This window comes from Camellia sinensis, chromosome 8 (genome assembly GCF_055761805.1).
Source record: "Camellia sinensis isolate YWXY chromosome 8, ASM5576180v1, whole genome shotgun sequence".
Classification (NCBI taxonomy): Eukaryota; Viridiplantae; Streptophyta; class Magnoliopsida; order Ericales; family Theaceae; genus Camellia; species Camellia sinensis.
In genome coordinates, this window is record NC_138968.1 from 72,494,554 (window position 1) to 72,520,349 (window position 25,796).

A 25,796-nucleotide genomic window follows, 5' to 3' on the forward strand; every position below is an offset into this window, starting at 1 on the left:
AGTGCATTCACAGCATAAACACCCGATATTTAATGGTGCATTCACAGCTTAACTGGCACAAATTATGGTGCATAATATGATTACCCCTAGAAAATTTGATTACTCCCAGTATTTTGTCTCAAAAATGCATTCCACCCCCCTTAACTTTAAAACACTACAACCCCCCTTACTCTAGACTAAAGTGAATGTTTGTTTCTCCATCCAATTGTTGGAATTACTTTTATACCCTTAAAAGTGATTGAAATATACACTACAACAAATTTGAGATTTAAAGACGAAACAAATTTGTCCCAAAATGTATATATTTCGTCACCCAAAGTAATTACGACGAATATTTTTCGTCACCCGTTTTGTCGCCAAAGGGTCGTCGCTAAAGGGTCTTAGAGACGAAAAAAACAATTCGTCATTGAAAATGATAAATTTATGACGAATATTTTTGTCTCCAATACACTTTGTTGGGAACATACTTGTAAGTAATTAGCGACAAAATATTTTGTCATTAAAGGAGAAATTAGAGACAAAAGTATTTCGTCATAAATATAAGAAATAGAGACGAAATAATTTTGTCACGTTTAATATAAATGAAGACGAAAATTTTTTGTCAAAGAAGCTACCAATAGAGACAAAAACAAATTCATCATTAAAAATGAAAAATTTGTGACGATTTTTTTTGTCTCCAATACACTCTGTTGGGAACATACTTGTAAGTAATTAGCGACAAAATATTTTGTCATTAAAGGAAGAAATTAGAGACAAAAGTATTTTGTCATAAATATAAGAAATAGAGATGAAATAATTTTGTCACGTTTAATATAAATGAAGACAAAAAAAAATTTGTCAAAGAAGCTACCAATAGAGACAAAAACAAATTCATCATTAAAAATGATAAATTTGTGACGAATTTTTTTGTCTCCAATACATTCTGTTGGGAACATACTTGGAAGTAATTAGCGACAAAATATTTTGTCATTTAAAGAGAAATTAGAGACAAAAGTATCTTGTCATAAAAATAAGAAATGGAGACAAAATAATTTTGTCACGTTTAATATAAACGAAGACGAAAATTTTTTGTCAAATAAGCTACTAATAGAGACAAAAATAAATTCATCATTAAAAATAATGAAATAATGTCAAAAAAAATTCGTCACACATTGAGGGTAATAGTGACAAAATGTGACAATATTTTTTGTCATGACAAATTCATTTAGCGATGAAATAAAGAATTCATGACAAAATTAATCATCCACCTAAACTAAATAAGAGACAAAAAAAAAAACCTTCTTTAGGGATGAAAAATTTTGTCAATAATTCCATAGTATTTTTTTCCACATTATATACCTATTTTATCAAAATCTAAATTTTAGTTCAACAAATATGACCCTGTTCATGTTGAAACCTGTTGAATATAACAATTCCATCACAATTTAACCTAACCTGTTATCAACACATTTACGAATTAACAAAATGAAGATATTCATTCATCATTACAAATAATTTCATCCTAATACAATAAAATAGTGAAATATCCACAAAATATCCAAAAGTTATAACTTGTTCAATTCCACCAAAAATCCAACAATAACTAGTGCAACTCCAAAAAGTATGTGTATCCTTATCAAACAAAAATGAACATTCAAGCAAATTACATCATTGTTGCACGTCAAAAATGCCACTCTAATCCAATCTGCAAAAAAATAAATTAAAAGTTTTAGTAATTAATCAATTATACAAAAGATTAAAAACATTAGTAACTCATCAATTTACAATTAGATCAATTATACAATTTATCCCTGTAACAGACTTTTTTTGAGATTATGAGAACAAAAAATTAATTTTAAGGCTAATTCACAAATGGTGCATCCCATTAATGTGTCGTAAGTTCATACAACTTATATTGGTCCCTCCCAAGGTGCATCCCATTAATGTGTAATAGCTTACCGCTCAGGTGCTAAAGCTAAGTTATCATCACCATTGGAGAAAGGAAGAAGATCAATGAGTGTGGATGGGGGTTCCGTAGTCAGAATTATAAGCTACATCTTCACGCTATTTGCAAGGGGCAAAAAAGAAAAAAGAGAAAAGATAAGCACCAGGTTAATATTGCAGAAACAGCAAAATCAAAGCCAATCAACAGTTAGGACTCTCACTGACAAATCTTCTCAATCTAATCCTAGTTGCATAAAGTCTAATAAAAGTCCAATTTCAATATCTGAAATGTTTCACTGCTTTGCCTTTGTATTACCAAGTTAGTAAAAAAAATATATGAAACCATTTGAAGCATAAAACAACCATCATAAGTGAGTGGTAAGTCTCCCAAACACAACAACAGAACTCTCAAATGAGCCATACTAGCAAGCACAACAAGTTAACAATCATCCAAGTAGACAAATTACTACAACTAAAAGAACAACAAGGTCTTTAACACTCAATCCCTGGGATGCAAAAATTGTTTTGAGGAGAGTGATGTTGCCAAAGTTCTATGATGAACTTGTGTTGTAATGTATGACAACATTATTGGAATATCTATTCTAACTAACAACATCAAATTTTCAAGAGCCTTGCAAAATATGTTCTGCCAACGCACATAAACATGAAATTTTAGAACTAATGGAATCAAGCCATATTTTACTTCAAAATAAGATAATTTTCTTTTATGTACTTGTGAATCTCCATAGCATAAACAGTTACCCCATCATGAAATTATGTTTGAATTCATCATTATGCACAGAGGGGGAAAATATGGAACTCGGAGCTTATGCACGAGTTCAGGCATTTTCCTACTCTATCTCCGACCAAACCAATTTCCAAGGTCCGCTTTTTGTTCCTAATCTGGGATTTAGAAAAGATTAAAAAAAAAAAAAAGAAGAAGAAGAAGAAGAAGAAGAAGAAAAGAAAAAAAAAAAAAAAAAAAACACTTTTATCATTGAGAAAGGTCAGATGCATTATGTTAAAAGCATCCAGATTTAGGGCAAAATTTTCAACCCAAAAAGTAAACCAATCAACTTAGACATTCATACATGAAAAACTAAAGAAAAATCATCAGCTGAGGGAAAACCAATCCTTTCTTTATGGTCATGTCACATGGACAGTGGCAGCACATGGGTAAGACAACTAGTGTGGTTTCTTCACCTGGGCAGCAAGGACACAATGTTGCAGCAACACAGCCATGTATAAGAAAAAGCATAAGAAAGGAATAGAAGATGTTTCTTACCTCAGTAGAAAGGAACATACTCTTCTAGCTCCCCCCAAATAGGGGCCTATGAGCCCACCCACAGCCCCAGCTGTGGCTGTAGTAGACTGAACCAGATTTTTTTCAGCTTCTGATGGTTTAACCATTACTGGCTAACCAAGAAGAGGCTGGCTAGAGAGTGCTATTGCCATAGGTACTGGCATTGCATCAAAAAATTCAATATAACTGCAAAGAAGCTGCATTAGCATCTAGATGGTACTAAGAAGGGAAATGGACATTGATTAGATGTGAAAGTGAATACAATAATAAGATTAACAAATGATACTGCCCAGTCTAAACATATTTTTTTCCTTTTTTGGAGGTGGGTGGGGAATATATTATTAACCACACCATCAAACCCACTAACTTGCAGGGGATACAACAAGCAATAAATGGAATGGACCATTATGACTTATAGAATATACCAGCAGTATACAATTTAATGAACTCGAATCGTACAATCAAACACTCTCTAATTGTTATTGATCAAATATCTATTAATGCGTGGAAGCACTAGGTAAAGTAAACAACTTCCACTAATAAATGAAATATGAGACATCAAAGCAAATACCATCCTTCACCAAAAAAAAAAAAATGTCCTTCAGTTTTTTTCCACAATATTCACCCTTAATATTTTAAAATCACTAGAATAATACAAATCCATTAATAGCTACGCAATGTTTAAAACATTTCTCCATTACCGAAACCAAATTTTAACCAATGCAATTTCATGAAGCCCATCCCCAAAACCAAAAAAAACAACAAGGCGAGTTTACATTGTGTGGGGGAGGAGGGTGAAAGAGAAGGGCAGGGGGCCATCATCTATCTTACAAAGCATTGGACTTGGCCTTACTGCAATTTTGTTAGCCCATAATTACTTGTCAATTTAGAAGACTCTCTGTATTGTTTCAGAATTTTCACTTGTTTTCTAGCTCAGTGTATCTACTGCAGTATATAAATCTGCATTCAACTTGTCAATTTCATCTTTGTCATTTGAAGGAAGAAAAACCTGGACCATATTAATGGTTTTCGCAAGTAATAGATACTCTGTGACATTTCTTAATGTATGCACAGTGTAGTCTGACTGGTTCACAACAAACTTCAGAGTATACATCACTTCACCATGGAATTCAACCTGTCAAACAGAAAGAAGTATTCATCCAATCCTGGGTGATGAAAGAGCAGGTTTGTTAGGAAGAGCCCAAAAAGATAAGATGGCAAATAATCACAGGATAGAAGTTAAAAAAAAATCTATTTGACAAATGGAACACCAAGGAACCAAGGCACAGGAAATAAGCAACAAAAGTTCGACTAAAGAAAATAACAATTAAACTCCCAATTAGTGTGCAAATTCAAATTTTGATGGACATGGTAAGTTACAGTTTTATAAGTCCAGAGTTCCCACTAGACTACCAGCAAATATATGTACAACATCTTATATTAGACTATTAGTGTTTTGATGAAATTTAAAAAGAAAGTTGAAGAAAATTTTGACCTGCCTTAATTAGATTTGAAGATGATTTAAAGAAATTGACATCTCAATCAATAATTTAAACAAGAAATATTTGTACAACATCTTATATAGATTCTTTAAAAATAAAAAGAACCAAACATGTAATTCCTTAATCTAGCAACTAGAATCAAGGGACCATTTATTCAAAGACAAAGTATTCATTTATTCATTCATGAAACTGTCTGTGGCTGGACGTAAAATGATTAATTGGGAAGTTGAGATTGAAAATGAGTAATTAGGAAAAGTCCCACCTATAAGATGAATTGGTTTTACCGCCACAAACATACAAGCCGTAAATTTGAAGGAATAGTTTCAACGATAAATAGTCTTCATTAGTAGAAAATTGCAAAGGGTCATTGATGTGTTGCTGGTGTCACAAATCAAAACCAAATAAAAAGAAACCAAGCAAAAGTTGGGTAGTACATGGAGGTTGCACTTTTCCAGGTACTCATAATGTGTGTGTTTTTTAGGACTATGTGTTAGACTGTTCCTTTCCAGCTAAGGAAGTGGGATATGCGAACGAGATGCCTTCTCTAGATCTAACGTCTCCAACTGTTTAGATATTAATCTTGTAACAAAAGTGTTGCAACTTTTGCTGACTTATTATACACATCTAAGTTCTAACTAAAGCTTCTTGGCTGCTTAAATATAGTTAACATGATTCTAAAGACATAATTTGAAGAAATTCACTTTTAAAGCAGAATATGGCACATCATAACAAGTAAACCAGACATTCATTATATTTAGATAAAAAAGAAGGTTAATATGTGCACCTGTGACCAAAACATAACACCGGCCAAAAATGCAAGGGTGTGCACTATTTCATTCTTTGCGTTGAGACCCATGTACACAAGGAAGTCTCCTGATGTCTGGAGTAAAGAGGAAAAATTAGATACAGAGAATAGTGTTGCAGCACAACCAATCCATAATCTAACAACAAACCACTCACCTTCCACAACCAAGGCAATACCCCCAAAAAACAAAATTGCAGAGTCCATCAGTATAGTTGTGAACTCATGAACAAAATGGAAGTGGCTGAAAGTTAAGAAAGGCAAATCAGAGCACAACCAAAATAGCTATATTAGTGAGTACCACAGGTGAAAAAATATAAATGAGAAAACTTGTGACCAGATAAAAAACAACAAAACCTTTTATCAAGACTACAGGCTCGAGATTTTTCAAACTTTTCTTGGCTAATAAGTCCTTCCAAAGTCTTACAATGACACAACCACAAACAATTCTTACTAATAAAACACAACCACAAACTTTGAAGAAAAATCAGAAAGCATGAGTAAGAATGTTCAGACTCTTACAATGACATTTAAGTAAGAATCCAGCTTGTGTAGATTTTCATAAATTAAGTTGATAGCATCTCTAACAGGGAAAGCTAGAGGAAAACAAAGTAGGTCTTTAGTGAGAGAAGTGACCTGACACACTGTATGAAAATGGCCAATTGACGCCTCCAATTTTGAAAATAAACCATTAATAGTGACCAATAATGAGAGCAATGACTTCTCAGGATGCTTTACCAAAGCATTTAACTCAAATTCCAATGCTAATACCTATATCTACATTCACATATACAAAAAATGAGTACGATGAGAATCGATTGAATTACTCGTAGCTCTCTAGGGTTTGGTCGTCCTTCAAGATCTGCCATCGTTGGCACTAAGGTGGTGGTTCTGCGGCAGAAGGAGGTGCTACGCGACAGGCAACGGCGGATCGGTGATGGCAAATCCAACACTGATGGTGATTGTTGTTGTTGGGGTTGGGAGTTTCAAAGCTAGGGTTTCTAATACAGGGGAGAGAAAGATAATAAAACCCTAGCTATTGCTAAGTGAGTGGTGAGAGGAGGAGAGGGGAAGACGCGGGGAGAGAGGGTTTGATTTGTTTGTGTTTTCACTGTGATACTATATATATATATATATATATAAATAAATATAATCACATTTAATTAAAAAAATAAATATAATCACACTTAATTAAAAATATATATATAATCACACTTAGAAAGTGTGATTAAAAAACATATATATAATAACATTTAATTAAAAAGTGACATAAAAAATAAATATTATCACACTTAATGATTAAAATATTAATTTAATTTTTTTTATCACATTTCTAATAAAAGTAAGATATTTTCATCTATCAAAGTGTGATCTTTAAATGTTTTTGTAATAGTGATTAGTAACAAGATATCTTAGCTCATAAAGTGACCTTCATGGTTTTCCACTTTAAGAGCAAATGAGTATGTGCGACAATCTTCCAAGTATAGGAACATTAATAACTGACAAAGCCAGACTACTGTTTATAAAGAAGAAACTCTACATTTAGAACACAACCACTGACACGTTTCGGCAACAAGTGCTTAAGTCCAGGAAATAGAACATAGGAGATGAGAGGTAAACAAATATACAATGCTCAAGAAACTGCCCAAACTGAAGCAAGTGGAGCCTTAATGAAACAATTGAAAGGAGATTTAGGAGAGTAAAAGGTGGTGGAAGAACAGAGAAGAAAAAGGCTGACAAAAGCCCAAGATAGAAGAAGAGAGAGCAACTAAATACAAGGACTTCCAAGATTTTGAAACTTTGCTGAAGCAGGGCAAAAAGTTGGGAAATAAAAAACTCAAGTAATTGCACAAATTGATTCACATGCATTTCTTAAGCCTAGTAGCTAGCTCCCTCAAATAGGTTCAAAGTGAAGAAACAATTCAAAGATCCTTTTACATCATCATTTACACGTCATTTGCACCCTTCCATGTTAATTGTCCATATTTTGCAAACTATAATACAATACCAATCAAAAAATAAGGTGGTTTTCCAATCACGAATCATGGTCTGATGGGGGTAGACTGATATAACATATGGGTTGATTTGATATAACAATTTCCAACACAACAATTTAGGTTCATACAAAAAAAAAAAAAAAAAAAAAGATTACTCCCCATTACATTTTTAAAAAAAATAAAAAAATAGTGAATTACAATGACCCCCACTAAGGGTTTTGGCAAACGTAAATTTCCCTGGCAGTAAACTTGAAGGAAACCAAGTTAACAAATAATGTAAAATGATTAAAAAAAAAATCCCGTCTCTCTTACATGCATAAAATAATTAAAAAAAAATCAAAAAATTCTCCGTCCCAAGAATGATTAGAAAAACTAATGTATGTCAAAGATAATATTCCACATAACATTATTTAGGGTAAATTACAATGACCTCCGTTGATATTTCTAACAAAGACATTTAACTCCCTGATATTCTAGAAAATACACACTCGCCCCCAAAAACTTGTAGTCACATAACTAGCAGCCCCTCTCATTAAGTGGTTGTTGGGGTTTGTGATAGTAACTTTCTACAGCTTTTTTTTCTTCTTCCTACCAAAATGAGTAAGAAAAGGAAGAACTAAGAACTAATGAAAAGAATGGGTGCCAAATATAATGATTGCAATAAAGGCATACCACAATTAGATCATAGGGCAGTAGCAAATGGTAGAAACACTTCCCAAATCTATTAACTGCCTTAAAATAGGTTGAACACAACCTTTCTTAACTAACTTTTCAATGCAATCTTTCACATATATTCAGGACCAAATAGGCTACACTACACGGTCAAAGGATGTCCACAATCACTTAATCCGTCAAGTTGTATTAAATTATTAGACTATATGTGGGTGACTCAACAATGCCAGATGCAACAAGTGTTAGATAGCCATGCCAATGTCAGCTTAACTGCCTCAAATCATCTAAACATAAGAACTAACATGCTCCCTAAGAGATCATTCATAATGAATTCTTGATTTCACTTGGAAGCCATAAGACAAACAATAAAATTTCCCCTAAATTATCAACCCCTATAAAATTCAACTAATACTGAATGGAAATTAGTCATCAAATGTATCCACAACAACAACAACATACCAACACAATTTAAAAAATATAAGGCAAAGAACAAAAGAACTGTTCACAGGACACACAGAAAAGCAGAGTGAAGCCTCTTCACTGGAAAATACATGCCTGAACACCTCAGAAATTGAATTGCTCTCACATGCATTTGAACAATAATTTCAACTCCTCCAGACATGAAAGAGGGTTCCTTTAACTATATGTTGAAGATTGCAAAAAAAATAAATAAATAATCAAAAAACCATATACCTACAAAACAGAACCAACAGAGGATGACCTAGGTAACAATTTAACCACACAAAACTAAAAATCCAAGAGAACATCTAATGAGTCTCTGAACATATTCAATTACATCTTTCCTCTTCTCACCTAACAGTCAGTCCAATGACCCTCATAGTGTAATAAGCCATTCAATTCAAGTGCACAAAAGAGCTGACCTTTGGGTCCTTCCAAATAGCAATAATTCAAATTCTAAGAAAAAAATAGAAACATAGCAGAAGATGAGACAAATTAAGATATAAAAAAAAGTTGAGCCATCCAATTAAATTTGATCATGTGGTAGCTACCATAGAAGAATTTAAAGCTTTATCAACCCTTAGTTTACATGAACCAAAATTCTTCTTTCAACTTCATCAAATTTTTTGAAGTGTTGTGTTAATTTATAGTTCACTTTTTTCTTAGATATATATGCCAACCAAACCGCTAATAGTTATGGAGACTATATATGCTTTGCTGTGATACTTGCTTATAAAATTTGAACAGAAATATGCACAAAATAGGGCAGAAAGAATGGAGCTCTTAAAATAACCTCATTGTGCCAACACTTTTTTTTTTGGCAGTCAGGCATTTTTTCAAACACTTAAGAGGACCCTTAATATCAGATAACATTTACAGACTATCATCTATACGTACACATACACATAGCATGTATATATAGATGAGAAATCAATATATAGGAGAGGATCTGACAGACCGGATATCATTAGGCCGTGGTGATCCCAAACTATAAAAAATTTCTATGTAGTGTTTCTTTCTCCTCTCTCTTTCTCAAGTGTCCCTCTAGAGCTCTCTGTCGTCGATGAAGCCACTCCCGTTCTGATCCGCTACCTGGAAGCACGTCACCACGCTTGGATCCATGCTTGTTGGGAAGGACGATGGCAATAGAGATGCGAATGGGCTTCCATAAGCCTACGCTTGTAGTAGGTATCCTCCTTCGGGGGCGACAACAAAGTGTGGATGTGGAGTAGCAGCATAGGGTTTGTACTTGAAGGTAGAGATTCAAAAGATGAAAGGGTTGGGAGTTTCGACGAAGGAGTGGCTGCTGGCGATGGGATTTAGGTTTTGATCTACCTCACGATCTGGATCTCAGACGAGAGAGGGAAGAGGAAGAGAGAAGGACTAGGGCTGGGTGAATGAATTTAGGACTCTAAAGTTTTGGGATAGTTTGAAAAAATATATATTGATCACACTTGTTTAGAAGTTGTTAGCAAAAAAATTATATATATTCATACTTATTTAAAGGATGGGATTAAAAAATATATATATAATTATATTTAATTAAAAGAAATATTATTATATTTAATTAAATTAAGTGTGATTAAAATATTAATTTAATTTTTTATCACACTTTCAATAAAAGTGAGATATTTTCATTTATCAAAGTGTAATCTTTATAATAGTGATCATACTTTAATTAGAAGGTGTGATTAATATATATATATATATAATCACACTTAATTAGAAAGTGACATAAAAAATAAATATTATCACATTCAATCAAATTAAGTGTGATTAAAAATTTGAAAATTGTATATTTTATATAAAAATCAATTTGAAATATTTTATATAATCACACTTTAATTAGAGGATGTGATTAAAAAATATATAAATAATCACACTTTAATTAGAATGTGTGATTAAAAAATATATATATAATCACACTCATTTAAAAAGTGTGATTAAAAAGTAGTAGTGTATATATAATCACACTTTAATTAGAAGGTGTGATTAAAATATATATATATATATATATAATCACACTTATTTAAAAAGTGTGATTAAAAAGTAATAGTGTATATATAATCACACTTTAATTAGAAGGTGTGATTAAAAATATATATAAATAATCACACTTTAATTAGAATGTGTGATTAAAAAATAGATATATAATCACACTCATTTAAAAAGTGTGATTAAAATATAGTAGTGTATATATAATCACACTTTAATTAGAAGGTGTGATTAAAAAATATATAAATAATCACACTTTAATTAGAATGTGTGATTAATATATATATATATATATATAATCACACTTATTTAAAAGGTGTGATTAAAAAAACATATATATAATCACACTTAATTGAAAAGTGGCATAAAAAATAAATATTATCACACTCAATCAAATTAAGTGTGATTAAAATATCAATCTAATTTTTTTTATCACACTTTCAATAAAAGTGAGATATTTTTTTTTGTCAAAGTGTGATCTTTAACTATTTTTGTAGTAGTGCGGAAGCAGCCACTGGCATGGTCTCCGATCCAATGGATCCAATATTCAGAATGCTGAGGCCGATCGAAAACAGATCAACTCAGATCTAGGGTTTTGCCCAGCAGATTCGACGACCAATGAAGACCTGTCTTCGTTCGATTTTGTGGTCTCGCGATTCAGAGCTTCGCAAAGAATACGAAGAAAACAGTACTTACTCTGTTTCTTTGTGAAATGGTGGAGAGAGAGAGAGAGAACTTTCAAGTCGAATTTTTTTTTATCTGCTTCATGGTTTTGAATTAGATTCGAAACAATAGAACTCATATTCGAAATCCCTTATTACAAATTTGGGGAATATCTGAAAAAATCAAAATTAAATAATTTTCATACAAAATAAGGTAAGGAGAGGAAGAAGCAGTCTATGAATCTACACAAATATGAGGGGGGAAAAACCAAAACCAAAGATGAAGATGAAGACAACCAACTTACCAGTCAATGAAATACACTCTCAATCGTTGCTTTCAAGGACTCCTTACAGGAAGAACACCATGAAGAAGAGATGGATAACTCTGATTTCAGATACACAAGAGAGATCGATTCGGTCTTACAGAGATTGAAACCCTTCCCTCTCTATCGTATGTGCGTCGTGTGTAATTGATGTATTAACGGCACGCCATATACACGTCGTAGAAACTTTTATTATTAATTGGAAAAAAAATCATAAAAAAAAATATTAATTGGAAAAAAATTAATTGAAAAAATAATTTTGTTAGAAAAATTTGTAAATTTTTGTTTAAAAAGCAACGAAAACTCATTTTTTGAATTTACGTTTTTTTTTTCTCAAGGTTACAAACTAAGACAATCATTTATAAACTAAAAAAATTATCAAACAAGCTTTTATGACAGTTTTTAAAATTTTTGTAAATATAAATTGAAAACTGAAAACAAAATGGTTACCAAACAGGTCTCAAATGGTAAAAATATCGTAAAATTAACAAATAATTAAATAAGTTACCAACGTAAAAAATGACTTATCAAAAGATTCTTAGGCTATGTATGGTTTGATTTTTAGATTTTTTTTTAAATTAAAAATTAATTTGGTAAAGAAATAAGAAATAAAAAAATTATTTTTTAAACAAAATGAAAATAATTTTTTTTATTTTTTTATTTCTTAACCAAATTAATTTTTAATTTTTTAAAAAAATTTCGAAAAATCAAACCATACATAGCCTTGGTAAGTCATTTCTTATGTTGATAACTAATTTCTTAGATATTTTTTTAATATACAAATTATTTTTTTAAAGATTTTTTTATAAAAATAATTTAACAATCTCGTCACTAGCCATAGTGTATGAGAGAAGTTGAAAAGGGCGTAGGAGTAGATATAGGAGAAGTCAAAAAGTGGGTTGGGAGAAGTCAATAAATGCTGAGCTTTTTTTTTTTAAATAAATAAATCAGGAAATTTAGATTGGGATATTGGAGCTCCCACAGGGCTTGGGGTTAGAAACCCCATTTTCCTTAATATATAGATAGATAGATAGATAGATAGATAGATTTAATAAAAATTTATGTCTGTTTTAGATATTTTGGATGAGATCTTATAAAAAAAAAGGGTAGACATGAATGCCCTCCTATTTTATTGTGTTTATAATTATCTATATATGTGAATTGTGATTTTTAAATGTTTTTTTTAAATGTCTTCTTTTTTTCCTTTTTTATATTATATTAAAGTTTAATATTTTGATAACAATCATATGTGTTGGACTTTTCAAGGAATTAAATGTCTTTTTTTATTATATTATATTAAAGTTTAATATTTTGATAATAATTATATGTGTTGAACTTTTCAAGAAATTTTTTTATGTTTGTTCTTAATACTTTAAAGTGTTATTATGAGGGATAATAATCATATGTGTTGGAACTTTTCAAGGAATTCATATGTGTTGAATTTTAAAGAAGTTTTTTTTATGCTTGTTCTTAATGCATTAAAGTGTTATTATGAGGGTAAAACTTGGGTGTTGGGAGATGTTAATAAATGCTAAGATTTTTATTTTTTTTAAATCAAAAAATCAAGAAATTTAGATTGGGAGATTGGAGCTCCCACAAGGCTTGGGATTAAAAACCCCATTTTGCTTAATATATAGTATAGATAGATAGATAGATATATCTTTTTTTTTCTTTTTCTTTTTTTTGTGTGGTTTCTATTCGGGTATTTTTTTTTTAATTTATTTAAGATGGAGTTGTGGGTATCTTTTTTTTAAAAATTTAATTTATCTGTGATTTTCATTTGTTTTTAATTATTATTATTTAGGTAAGTTATGATGTGAGTTAGATATGTGATAGACATGTAAGTTTTATTGATTTAAAGTTTATTTAGATAAACTTTAAAGATTTTTTTTTTAGTTTTTTAGTTTTTTTGGTTATGTTATAATGTAATATATAAAATATAGGTAGATATCTACAACTTTAAAAGAAAATATTATCTGATTTTTTTGGGAAGAGAAAATGAATGCAAGTTTTAATATTTTTTTTTGAAAATTTGTGAGAGAGAATAGGAGGGAGAGATTATGAAATATTTTTGTTATTAAATAAATAAATTAGTCAATAGTTTTTTTTAATCTATTTTGTAAATTAAAAATCAATAATTTTGGAAAATTGATTAATTTGTCCTATTAAGTGATTTAAAATTTTGATAGATATACATAAAAAAAAATACATAATTATATTATTAAATCATAATTCAAATTTAGATGTTATATCTTTTTGAGATCTATAGCTAAATTCTTATCTTTTTATTTTTGTGTGTAACCATAGTATATGGGAGAAATTGAAAAGGGTGTTGCAATAATTATGAGAGAAGTCAAAAGGAATTGTGGGTTGGGAGAAGTCAATAAATGCTGAGGTTGGGTTGGGAGAAGTCAATAAATGTTGAGATTTTTTTTTTAAATCAAAAAATTAGAAAATTGGGATTAGGAGATTGAAACTCCCACAGGCCTTGGGGTTAAAAACCCCATTTTGCTTAATATATAGTATAGATATATATATATATATATAGATATAGATAAATAAATAGATATAGATCGATAGATAGATAGATATAGATATAGATAGATAGATAGATAGATAGATAGATAGATAGATAGATATAGATAGATAGATAGATAGATAGATAGATAGATAGATATAGATATGGCACATACCATTTATATGACACAAGGACTAAAGTACCGGGACAACTGCTGCAATTTGCTCTCATCTAAATTAAAGGGATTTAAAAAGTTAAAAAAAAAAAGAACAAAAAATTATAATATTAAAAAATGTTCACTAAAAACATATAGATTAAAAATTAAAAATTAATTATTGTAAACTCCATACTAAACAAGGTAATGTTTTCTATTAATTTGAAAATTAAAAAATTATTATTAATTTTTCCTCTGTTTTTTTTTTCTCATAAAAAAAAATAGCTACATTAATTTTTTTTTTTTTTTTTTTTTTTTTTTTTTTTTTTTGTGGAGAGGGGTTTTGACCTGCGATTTTTCTAAAATGGGTGTTCTAGACGGAAAGGGTAGAGTTGGTTCAGCCAATAAGAAAAAGTGCTTATGCAAGAGGCGCCTTCACTATGAGCAAGAATATTCAGTTTTGCATAGGGTGCCTTCTTGTATAATAGCTTCAATACTGGTATACAAGAAGGGCTTAAGTGTGAGACGTATAAGAGGGGCTTTAGTGCGAAAATAGAAGAAATGGTTTACAGAGTGTCTTCTTGCTTCACGACTTCAATACTTGTGAGAGAGGAGTAGGCTCAAGTGCGAGAGAGAAATGAGGGTTTGTAGGAAGTGTCTTCTTGGGTCACGACTTGAGTGTCCGTGCACATGAAAATGAGTGATAAGGGTCAGAGTGTGTCTCTTGGGGTCACGGTTTTAGTGCTCCGAAACACAAAACCATAGCATATTAATAAAGAGAAATAATTAGTGAAAAAATGTTTTTGTCTTCTTAAATACAAGAACAGAGAATTTATTATTGGTGATGAAATATTTTTGTCTTCCACAACATAACCTTATGAGACGAAAAATATATTCATTGTGCAATCAATCAGAATTTATTAGTGACTAAATATTTTCATCTCCCACATCTTATTCTTCCAAGACAAAAATATATTTGTCGCTCATTTAATAGAAAGATGAAACGACATCGTTTGCATGATGGAGTGTTTATTGGTGACGAAACATATTCATCTTCCATAACTTCTCATTCCTAGACAAAAATATATTTGTCGCCTAATAAATGGAAATATGCAACGACATCGTTTAATAGATAGGGAATTTATTGGTGACGAATTACGTTCGTCACAAAAAATATATATATTTTGTGACAAAAATGTTCGTCTCCAATGAGCTAAAATAATTCGCGCCAAAGCAAATAAAATTGGCGCCTAAATTTTGCAGATGAAATTTTTTTTCGTCTCCTATACGTTTGAGAAAAAATAAAACAAACGACAAAATTAATATTTTATCATCTTTGGGTTAAATTTTAAGACAAAAAAAATTTCGCACCAAATTTTGTCACAATAGCCTAGATTTCTTGTATTTTGTTTCCTTGTTTAATTATTATTATTATTTTTTTCATATTGTGGTGAGGGGTTTACTATGAGAAAGAATAATAGCTTTGCACAAAATGTCTTCTTGGATAATAATGTTTGTATGCACAAACGACGAGAATAGAGGAGCTTTAGTACGAAATAGAAGAGATGGTTTATAGAGATTATTTTCTTGAGTCACAGCTTCAATACTTGTGAGAGAGGAGACTCAAGTGCGAGATAGAAACGAGGGTTTGTAGAGGGTGTCTTTTCGGGTCACGACTTTAGTATTTGTGTGTGTGTGAAAGTAAGTGATTAAGGTGAGAGTGATCTCTTAGTTTCTGACGACATTTTAATAAAGAGAAATAATTAGGGATAAAATATTTTCGTCTCAAACTCATATGTTCGTTGCCTAATCAACAAAAATACAAAAACAACGTTGTGTGGGGATGGAGAATTTATTGGTGATGAAATATTTTCGTCTCCTTCAACTTAACCTTATGAGACGAAAATATATTCGTCGCACAATCACTCAAAATGCAACACGACACATGGAGAATTTATTAACGACGAAATATTTTCGTCTCCCAAAACATATCCTTCCGAGACAAAAATATATTTGTCGCCTAATTAACAAAAAGATAAAATGAGCATGAAGAGTTTATTGGTGACGAAATATTTTTGTCTCCCATAACTTATCCTTCCCAGCCAAAAAATATATTTGTCACCAAATAAATAAGAAAATGAAACGACATTGTCTAATAAGTTTCGAATTTATTGGTGACGAATTCCTTTTGTCGCAAAAAATTTTAAAATTTGTGACAAAAATGTTCGTCTCCAATGAGCTAAAATAATTGGCGCCAACAAGAAAAAAAATTGGAGCCTCTTTTTTTTCTGATGAATTTATTTTTTCGTCTCCTACAGTTTTTAGAGGAATTAAAAGAAACGACAAAAGTAATATTTGGTCATGTTTGGGTTACATTCTAAAACGAAAATAAATTTTATCACCAAATTTTAAAAATTAATTATTGAAAACTCCATACTAAACAAGATAATGTTTTCTATTAATTTTGAAAATTACAAATTTCTTATTATTTGTTTCTCTGTATTTTTTCTCACAAAAAAAATAGCTACATTAATTATCTTTTCTTTTTTTCTTTTTTTTTGTGGAGAAAGGTTTTGACCTTTTATTTTTTTGAAATAGGTGTTCTAGACGGAAAGGGTAGAGTTGGTTCAGACAATGAGAAAAAGTGCTTGCGTACATAGGGTGCCTTATTGGATAATAGCTTCAATGCTGGCATGCACGAAGGGCTTAAGTGTGAGACAGAAGAGAGGGGCTTTTGCGCGAAATAGAAGAAATGGTTTATAAAGTGTCTTCTTGAGTCACGACTTCAATACTTGTGAGAGTGGAGTAGACTCAAGTGCGAGAGAGAAATGAGGGTTTGTTGAAAGTGTCTTCTTGGGTCACGACTTCAAGGTCCGTGTACATGAAAATGAGTGATAAGCGTCAGAGTGTATCTCTTGGGGTCACCGTTTCAATGCTTCAAAACACAAAATCATGGCATTTTAATAAAGAGAAATGACTAATGATAAAATATTTTTGTATCCTTCAATACCAGAACAAAGAATTTATTATTGGTGATGAAATATTTTTGTCTTCCACAACTTAACTTTATGAGATGAAAAATATATTCGTCACGCAATCAATTAGAATTTATTAGTGACGAAATTTTTTCGTCTCCCACAACTTATTCTTCTGAAACAAAAATATATTTGTCACCTATTTAATAGAAAGATGAAATGATATTGTCTGCATGATGGAGTATTTATTGGTGACGAAATATTTTCGTCTTCCATAACTTATCCTTCCCAGACAAAAATATATTTGTCGCCTAATAAATGGAAATATGCAACGACATCGTTTAATAGGTATGGAATTTATTGGAGACGAATTACGCTCGTCACAAGAAAAAAAAAATATTTGGTGACAAAAATATTCGTCTCCAATGAGCTAAAATAATTCGCGCCAATGCAAATGAAATTGGCGCCTCATTTTTGCACACGAAATTTTGTTTTCGTCTCCTATACTTTTGAGAAAAATTAAAACAAACGACAAAATTAATATTTCGCCATCTTTGGCTTAAATTTTAAGACAAAAAAAAAATTCGTCACCAAATTTTGTCACAATAGCCTAGATTTCTTGTATTTTTTTATTGATTTTAAGCATTTGGTGACGAAATTTGGTTTTTCTCTCTAAAAATAATACATTTGGAGACGAAATTATTTCCTCTCTAAATTTTTTTACAATGGTGACGACAAATTTCATCTCCAAAATGGCGCCAAATCTTCCACCAAATTTTCCAAGGGTGGGAAATTGTTTTGTGACGAAAAATAAAATTTAGAGACGAATAAAATTTTCGTCACCTATTGTTTTATTTGATTTTAAGCATTTGGTGACAAAATTTGGTTTTCGTCTCTAAAAATAGTACAATTGGAGGCGAAATCTTATTTTCATCACTAAAACATGTATATTTGGAGACGAACTATTTTTTCGTCACGCGTTTTTGTCACCATAGACCTTTTTTGTTGTAGTGATATTTGATGGTGCTCTGCAAATTTGCAAGACTGTTATTACTCTACCTAAATTCAATAAAAACCATGATTTGTTTGAGAAGGTAATGCTTGAACTCGCTCTCGACAAGGATAATCACAAGGGAAGGATGCCAATGCCACAGTCGAGTTCACTGTCTCAGGTTAACCCCCACCACACCTTACCGGTCCCACTCCGCAGCCCCTCTGCTATTTGAAGAACACAGCTCTTGAGGATTTTGCACTTCAACATCAAAGTCATACCAGCATAATTGCTGAGTAAATATGTCCCTCTAAAATTCTTAATTTACCACAAAAATGAGCATGGGGAACTACTTATATAGACGTTATCCATGAACTACTCATCAGATTCAAGAGGCCTTATTGAATCAAGTGAAAGGCACACCACAAAATCCATAGTCCAGGTACAGCGAGGGAGAAAATGGGGGGGTGAGATAAAAGATAAGAACAAAGGCATTAAATTTGAGTGAGAATCATTTCTTGTTGAGGCCATCTGTGTATTCACTTTAAACAGGAGTAGAGGGGATTTAAGGGTAGGTTTTTAAAGTTGAGGGGGATCACATCTATATATACAAACCATTTTATACATGTTCGGATGTTGCTTCTGTATCTATAGTATTAGTGTTTGCGATATATCCATCAATACATGATGGAATTTATCATCGATATCCACAGGAAAAATGTTGCGACTCTTAAATCTCAATATATCACTCAATATATATATGTACACATTACAATATTTCATTCCATTATTAGACTGTTCCCATTTTAAAATTAACAGTTTATTAGATCTCTTTTTGTGTATTTTCAAGTGGGTAACACCAAGAATAATAATTTTTAGTACACTTTCAGTTCATACAGACAATTAATCTCCCAATTCCACATACATCTCCAAACACGTCCTTGAAACGAAGGCATTCTGAATTATAACAGACAAAACAAGAAGCAAATACCTGTGGTTATCCTGAACATCCTTTAGTTCCACCACACCATTTTGCTGTTCATCTTTGACCTTTGAAAGAGGAGAAAAGAACTGCAAAGGGGGGGAAAATGAAACACAAGGTAAGCCTGAAAATAACATGGTAATCATTAAAATATATTTCTCTTTCTTGTAGTACCTGGTGCATTGAGATGAAAACAACTATAATTCCTAACATAAAGTTTATAGTCAGAGTGGCCAAATAATGCAGCAGATGCTATGCCTGTGAATATTGTGGCAGCAGTTGATGAATACTTCTTCAAGATTGTATCTGGTCACATCAAACAAAATGTCAGATTGCAACTAAGAAAATTCCCCATGCAATAACTCGTGTAATGGTGCATATTGAACAATAACAAATATAATTCTTAAAGTCTTAAATGAGCAGAACAACATCTGAAGGTTGATGCATAGAAAGAAGACCTCAAACTACTAAGGAAAGTAATCAAACCTGCATATTTGAAGAAAAATGATGATAGGATTCCTTGTGCTGCATTGTTAAATATTAGAAGCATGGTAGCTTTTGAATGGCCTTCAAAGATGTCAAAGCTACTAGGACCTGAAATATTCAACATTACAAAATTAGAGCCACAACTCAAAAATGTAGATCCCATGAACCAAGAGCACTAATCATCCTCGAGTGTCCTATACAGATTGAATTATCCTGAAGCTACACATCCAATAGAAAGGTTATAGCCATTAAAAAGAATGGAGCCTTCAACACAACAAGGCATTAACTATTTCATGAAATTTTAGTGTGACACTGGAAAAATACATTAACAATATGTGCTGAAGGCTCCATTCGTGTAAAGCCACTAAAATTTGTGCAATTTCTGAAATATGACCCAATCACTTTACCTGTTTAACAAAGTAGAAAATGAAAGAAAATAGAAAAAAGCAAAGCCAAAAGGCAGTTTTGGTTAATCTTTCCACCTAAGGAACTGCTAAAAGCATTAGGGGTCTATGAATCACGGGTATGAGAAATGGTACATTACGGATATGTCGATATGGTAAAATTTAAAAAAAAAAAGTAGGATACGGGTACGGGTACAGCTTGGTATGTTTATAACAAATATTTATTTTTGATTTAGAGTAATACAAAATTCGATTAAATGGTTTAACTTGCTTAGATTCAACCTACAATTAACATTTAATGCCAAAAGTAAAGGTATAAATTACAAACCAAAGCTTAATTTTAAAATCATGCCAAGCATAAAATTAAAAATTAAAAAGAAATCTAGTGAAAGGAATTTTATCTCTTTAGTAGAAGAAAACATTGTTTTGATTGAGGTACGATGCAGTTTGGGTATATACTAGGTACATCAGAGAAGAAAAAAATTGGATTCATGTTTTGTGTACCCGGTACATATGCAAAATTATCATGCTAAGTATCATACGTCGGTAAATATTCAGTACAGGTACGACATATTTGTCGAAGTACCCATGCTTCATAGGGGGTCAGCAAGTCAGCAGAACTAATAGCCAAGGTATCCTACTAAAAAACTAACACAATTTGAGACCAATCATGGCAGTACTGGGACTGAGTAAAAGAGAAAACTGCCTCAAACATGCACTTAATTCACTTAGAGGAATAGGAGATGAACTGTATGAAATCAAGTTTGTGGCAAATTATAGCATAAACTGAAAAATAAAGTTGCCATCTCCAACAATTGATGTCAGTATAACTTGAAAACATTTTTCTCCAATATTAATCGACTAGGCTGTACAATGAAGCTTCATCTCCATACCTTTGACCATGGCAGTCACAAGAATGCCCAGGAAATTATTTATAAAAGTGAAATATTACAAAAGTGAAGTTATTTATAAATTATACAACGCTAAAAACTTACATCACTAGTAAAGTACAGTTGAACAGATATATAATGGAGTTTCAAGTACTATTGGTAATGAGTGATTCAGATTCAATACAAGGCAGCTTGACCCCAAAATAGTCATGCATCATTTTCTGGACACTGAGCCTGAATCCTACATACACAATTCTAGTTTCTCTTTATGTCAAACAAATGAACTATTGGGAGACAAACTCCAATAAAATGCACCACTTAAAAACAAAAACCCAATATCCTACAGCTACAATTTTTCCAAATATTCCCAAGCACGTAAATTCCAATAAACAAACCTTCTTCCTGCTTACTTTTCTTTTAGACCAAATAGGTATTCAACTTTATGCCACAACAATTACTCTTTTTAACGAAGGTTCTACCCAGTGCATAACACACCTGCTTATAGCATGGACTAGAGAGGTAATAAGTAGACGACCTTATCAAGACCATCACTGAAAGTACTCAAATGAAGAATAAAAGAAAGAGGTGTGAACTATAATTGCTGACATGATAAATAAAAAATTTGGTGATTTCCCTTTAAGTGTCTTTCAGTAATGCAAACAAAAAAATATCCAATATTTCATTGACACAGGATACAAGCTAACCATACTCAATTTGAATCACCTGAAGATATATGCTTGTGCCATATTGGCTCTTCAAAGCATACTCATTGTAGACTGAGGCCAAAGATGGAACAGTCACCTGCACATTGAACTCCTAAAGTTAGCCTCAACCTTATAGAAACAAGTCACTTTTCTTTTATTTTTTTCCTTTTTCCTTTCTTTTTGAACCATTATAGAAACAAGTCTATAAAACAAAACAAAACAAACCAAACCAAGCCTTAAGTCCCATCAAGTCTAGAAACAAGTCTATGAGATGAAAAAACCATAATGTACAAATGACTAATTTCAGACCAAACAGTATGCATAGCTATAAGTTCTACAATAATGTCAAATAAGAGGACATCAAGTTTAACTAAAAGAAAATGCCTCAAATTACTTACAAAGATCAATGTATACACATATGCACTCGTTGCAACTGGAAGACCCAGAGCAGTAGCACCCTCATGTTGCTAGTTTAAGAGAATGAAATCAGTACTTTGATTTTGTTAGATGCTCAAATCCATCCAGTTGATTGAGAAGTTCCAGCATCGTCCCCTGCACTTCACTATCACCATTATTAGATTCAGATTCCATTCAAGCAGATCCAATGCTGTCGATTTCATCCATAAAGATGATTGATGGAGCATGCTCCCTGTGTAACATAAACAAAAATAAATCACACATAAAACATGTAAGAGGAACTATATAACACTTCTGTAGACTAAAAAGATTTATTAACCTGATATACAAGATATTATAATTTTTTTGGCAATAACAATGTTATCAATGAAGTCGGACAAACCTGGCCATCACAAAAAGTTCTCTAACCATTCGAGAGCCCTCACCAATATACTTTTGAACCAACTCAGAACCAGAAACCCTTATAAAGGTACAATCAGTATGAGATCTAGAGAGAGAGAGAGAGAGAGAGAGAGAGAAATGGTGGAGCTCACTACGTCACCGATACAGATGACGGTGGCGACGGAGCTTCGAAATCGCTCTGAATCTCGAAATCGATCTGGATCTTCAAAATCGCTCTGAACAGCCGATTGATATCGATCTGAATCTTCGAAATCGCTTCGAAATCGCTCTGAATAGCCGATGGAGCTTGTGTTCTTTGAAGCTGTCTTCAAGAACAGCCGATTGATCTTTCGAGAGACGAAGTTTTTTCATAGAGTTATCTCCTCTGTCTTCTTCGTCGCTGTGAGAGACAGAGAGAGATGTCTGCGTATAAGATAAGAGAGATGCGTGCGTATAAGAGAGAGGGCTCAGATTAAAAAATAAGGGTTTCAAAAAAAGGGGCGCGTGTGTTTACTGCATTTGGAGGCATTTTTAAACGCCTTCAATTTATAAAACGGTGCCGTTTTGGTTGGAAAAATATGCGGCGGTTAAAAAACGCCGTTAAAAATTGGAAAACGTGACATTTAATAAAACGTCGTTAATTAAACGCCGTTAATTCTTGATTTCCTGTAGTGGCTGATGACATGGACGCAGCCACAAAATGCTTTGTGCTGTTACTAAGGTGCAATTCGGGTGGGTTTGGTCGGATTGGAAGGTTATATAAGTCTAGTCCAAGTTATGTTGAGATTTACCTAGACCTGCCAATGCCCGAATTGTAACCCAAGGTAGCCTGTCTAATCCCGACCCGAGTTAAATCCGAATTGCCCGAATATTGTAAATAAATTTTAGTTTTTTTTTTTTTTTTTGTAGCTACATTATTAAATTATTGAGATTTGACTCCATTTACATTTTTTTTATTATAAAAAATCATTAATACCATCAAAGAAAATAATTTATATAATGTAAGAGAGACGCTGCTATAGTAGTCTTTATAATTTAAGAGTGGGAAAAAAAAAAAGAAAAAGAAAAAAGAGTAAGATTTTACGTTATTTATATATATATATATATATATATATATATATAATATATTCAATATGCTTTAATAATCTAAATTACTTTAATATTATGTAATGGCTAATAATTTATATATATCTATATATGTATAATTCGAGTTAGGTTCAGGTTGTTTGGGTTGAGCTCGCCCAAATTGTACCCCTACTTGACACCACTCAAAATTTGAAAAGAATTACCACTACAAGCAAAAGGGGTCTAAGACACCAAACCTTTTGTAACGGTTTAGAAATCGTCACAAAAACTTGTTTTTAGAAAATTTTAGGGGGATGCACCAATAAATCCCAAATTTGTATCTTGTAACCCATTTGGTCCTATGAATTTTCTTATGAACCGTTAGGTCCTATCCCAATGTTAATGACCATTAAACATCAAACATCATCATCGTCAAAACAACATTATCATCATCAAAATAACATCAAACATCACAACATCATTATCAAAACAACATCAAACATCATCATCAAAACAACATCAAACATCACAACATCATCATCATCAACATCAAACATCATTATCAAAACAACATCAAACATCACAAACATCATCATCAAAACAACATCATCATCATCAAACGTAATCACATCATTAACAACACAACATCACAACATCAAACATCACAACAACACCATCAAAACAACATCAAACGTCATCATCATCAAAACAACACACATGATCACCATCATCAAGCTTCATCACCATCGTCAAAACATCATCATCAAAAGTCATCTATACAATTCATATATATTTTTTATAAATAAAAAAAAACCAAATCAGAAAAAACCCTAGACGTATTAAATGAAAAATGATTTCAACTTCAGATGTCTTGGTGTTCTAAATTCTGAACTCCTTCAAATTCTCTTCTTAGAAAACCAGAGACGATGACATCATCATCAAACATCACAACATCAACTCACAACAACCCACTTCTTTTGTTTTTTCTGGTAGTTGTGGAATAGATAAGTTCTTAATTTGTAAACTCAAAAATATTCTTATGGATCGATTTCAACTTCGGATGTCTTGGTGTTCTAAATTCTGAACTCCTTCAAATTCTTTTCTTAGAAAACCAGAGACGATGGAACCACCGCCACCGCCACTCTCCCAAAACCCGCCATTATCGCCGCCACAAGATCTCATACACCCATCGATCTCGATTTCCCATTTTTGACCCAGGAATCTGATCCAGACATTGTGGGTATCCGTAATGGTCTAGTTTGTATCAGTGTATCTCAATTTGGGAAACCCTTGTTTCTCCGTAACCCTGCAACTAAACAGTTTCGTCGAATTCCGGGTTACAAATGGTGGGATGAGAGGGGTGCGAAATTGAAAAGGGTCACTTTTGGATTTGGGTTCCATCCCAGTGCTAAAGATTATGATGTTTTGTTAATATTTGATATTGTCGATTGGTGCAGTTAATGTTGCTAATGTAGCTAATGTTTTGATGATGTTAATGATGTTGTTGATGTTGCTGATGTAGATAGTGGGACTAAATGGTGCATAAGAAAATTTGTAGAACTAAATGGTTTAACTTTCTACCACATAGGCTTTACTGGTAATTTTTCCAAAATTTTATCCTATCTAGAAAATTTTAAAAATTTTAAGGTATGACATCAATAATCTATGGGATAATTTGTAATGAGATTACAAAACTAAAAAAAAAAAAATTAATATAAAGAAAGAACCTATATTAAATAAAAATCTCAATGTGCGAGTATAATTTACCCTATCTAAAATCACACTATCTCCCCCTTCAGAAAAATTTGTTTGTTTCAATTGTGCAATTACTGTACTACCCTTATCATAATACACTTTCATCCAGTCATCATTCTTTCCAGAGCAGAGACCAATCTCTCCCACCATTTTTCACATTTTTGTTTTGTTTAATTAGTATTTACTTAAATATATAATGTTGGTTCTACAGCATTACTTTAAGTGAAACCCACAAGCTGATCTCGTTACACTAAGGCAACAAAACCATGAATAAGAACATGACATATATACCCCCCCCCCCCCCCCCCCAACACACACACACACACACACACACACACACACACACACGAAAAATTCTATGACATACACTTTTTAAGGGTATATATTATATGTATCATATTATGTATTTTTGTGACATATATTATGTATTTTTTTT

At 31.9% G+C, this 25,796-nt stretch overlaps 1 long non-coding RNA gene and 1 pseudogene across 2 annotated transcripts; both read right to left on the reverse strand.

Moving 5' to 3' along the window:
* Positions 1–1,456: 1,456 nt before the first annotated feature.
* LOC145796981 (uncharacterized) lies at positions 1,457–10,082 on the reverse strand. Of its 2 annotated transcripts, none has more exons than XR_014337839.1 (6): positions 9,617–10,082; positions 5,689–9,089; positions 5,513–5,608; positions 3,209–4,392; positions 1,939–2,043; positions 1,457–1,684 (listed from the first exon to the last, which is right to left on the reverse strand). It is a non-coding gene; the product is annotated as an uncharacterized LOC145796981 (long non-coding RNA). The 2 variants fall into 2 exon arrangements; XR_014337838.1 differs by having other exon boundaries at positions 5,689–9,114.
* Positions 10,083–19,067: 8,985 nt separating this feature from the next.
* On the reverse strand, positions 19,068–19,933 carry LOC145796589 (CMP-sialic acid transporter 2-like; annotated as a pseudogene).
* Positions 19,934–25,796: the final 5,863 nt, after the last annotated feature.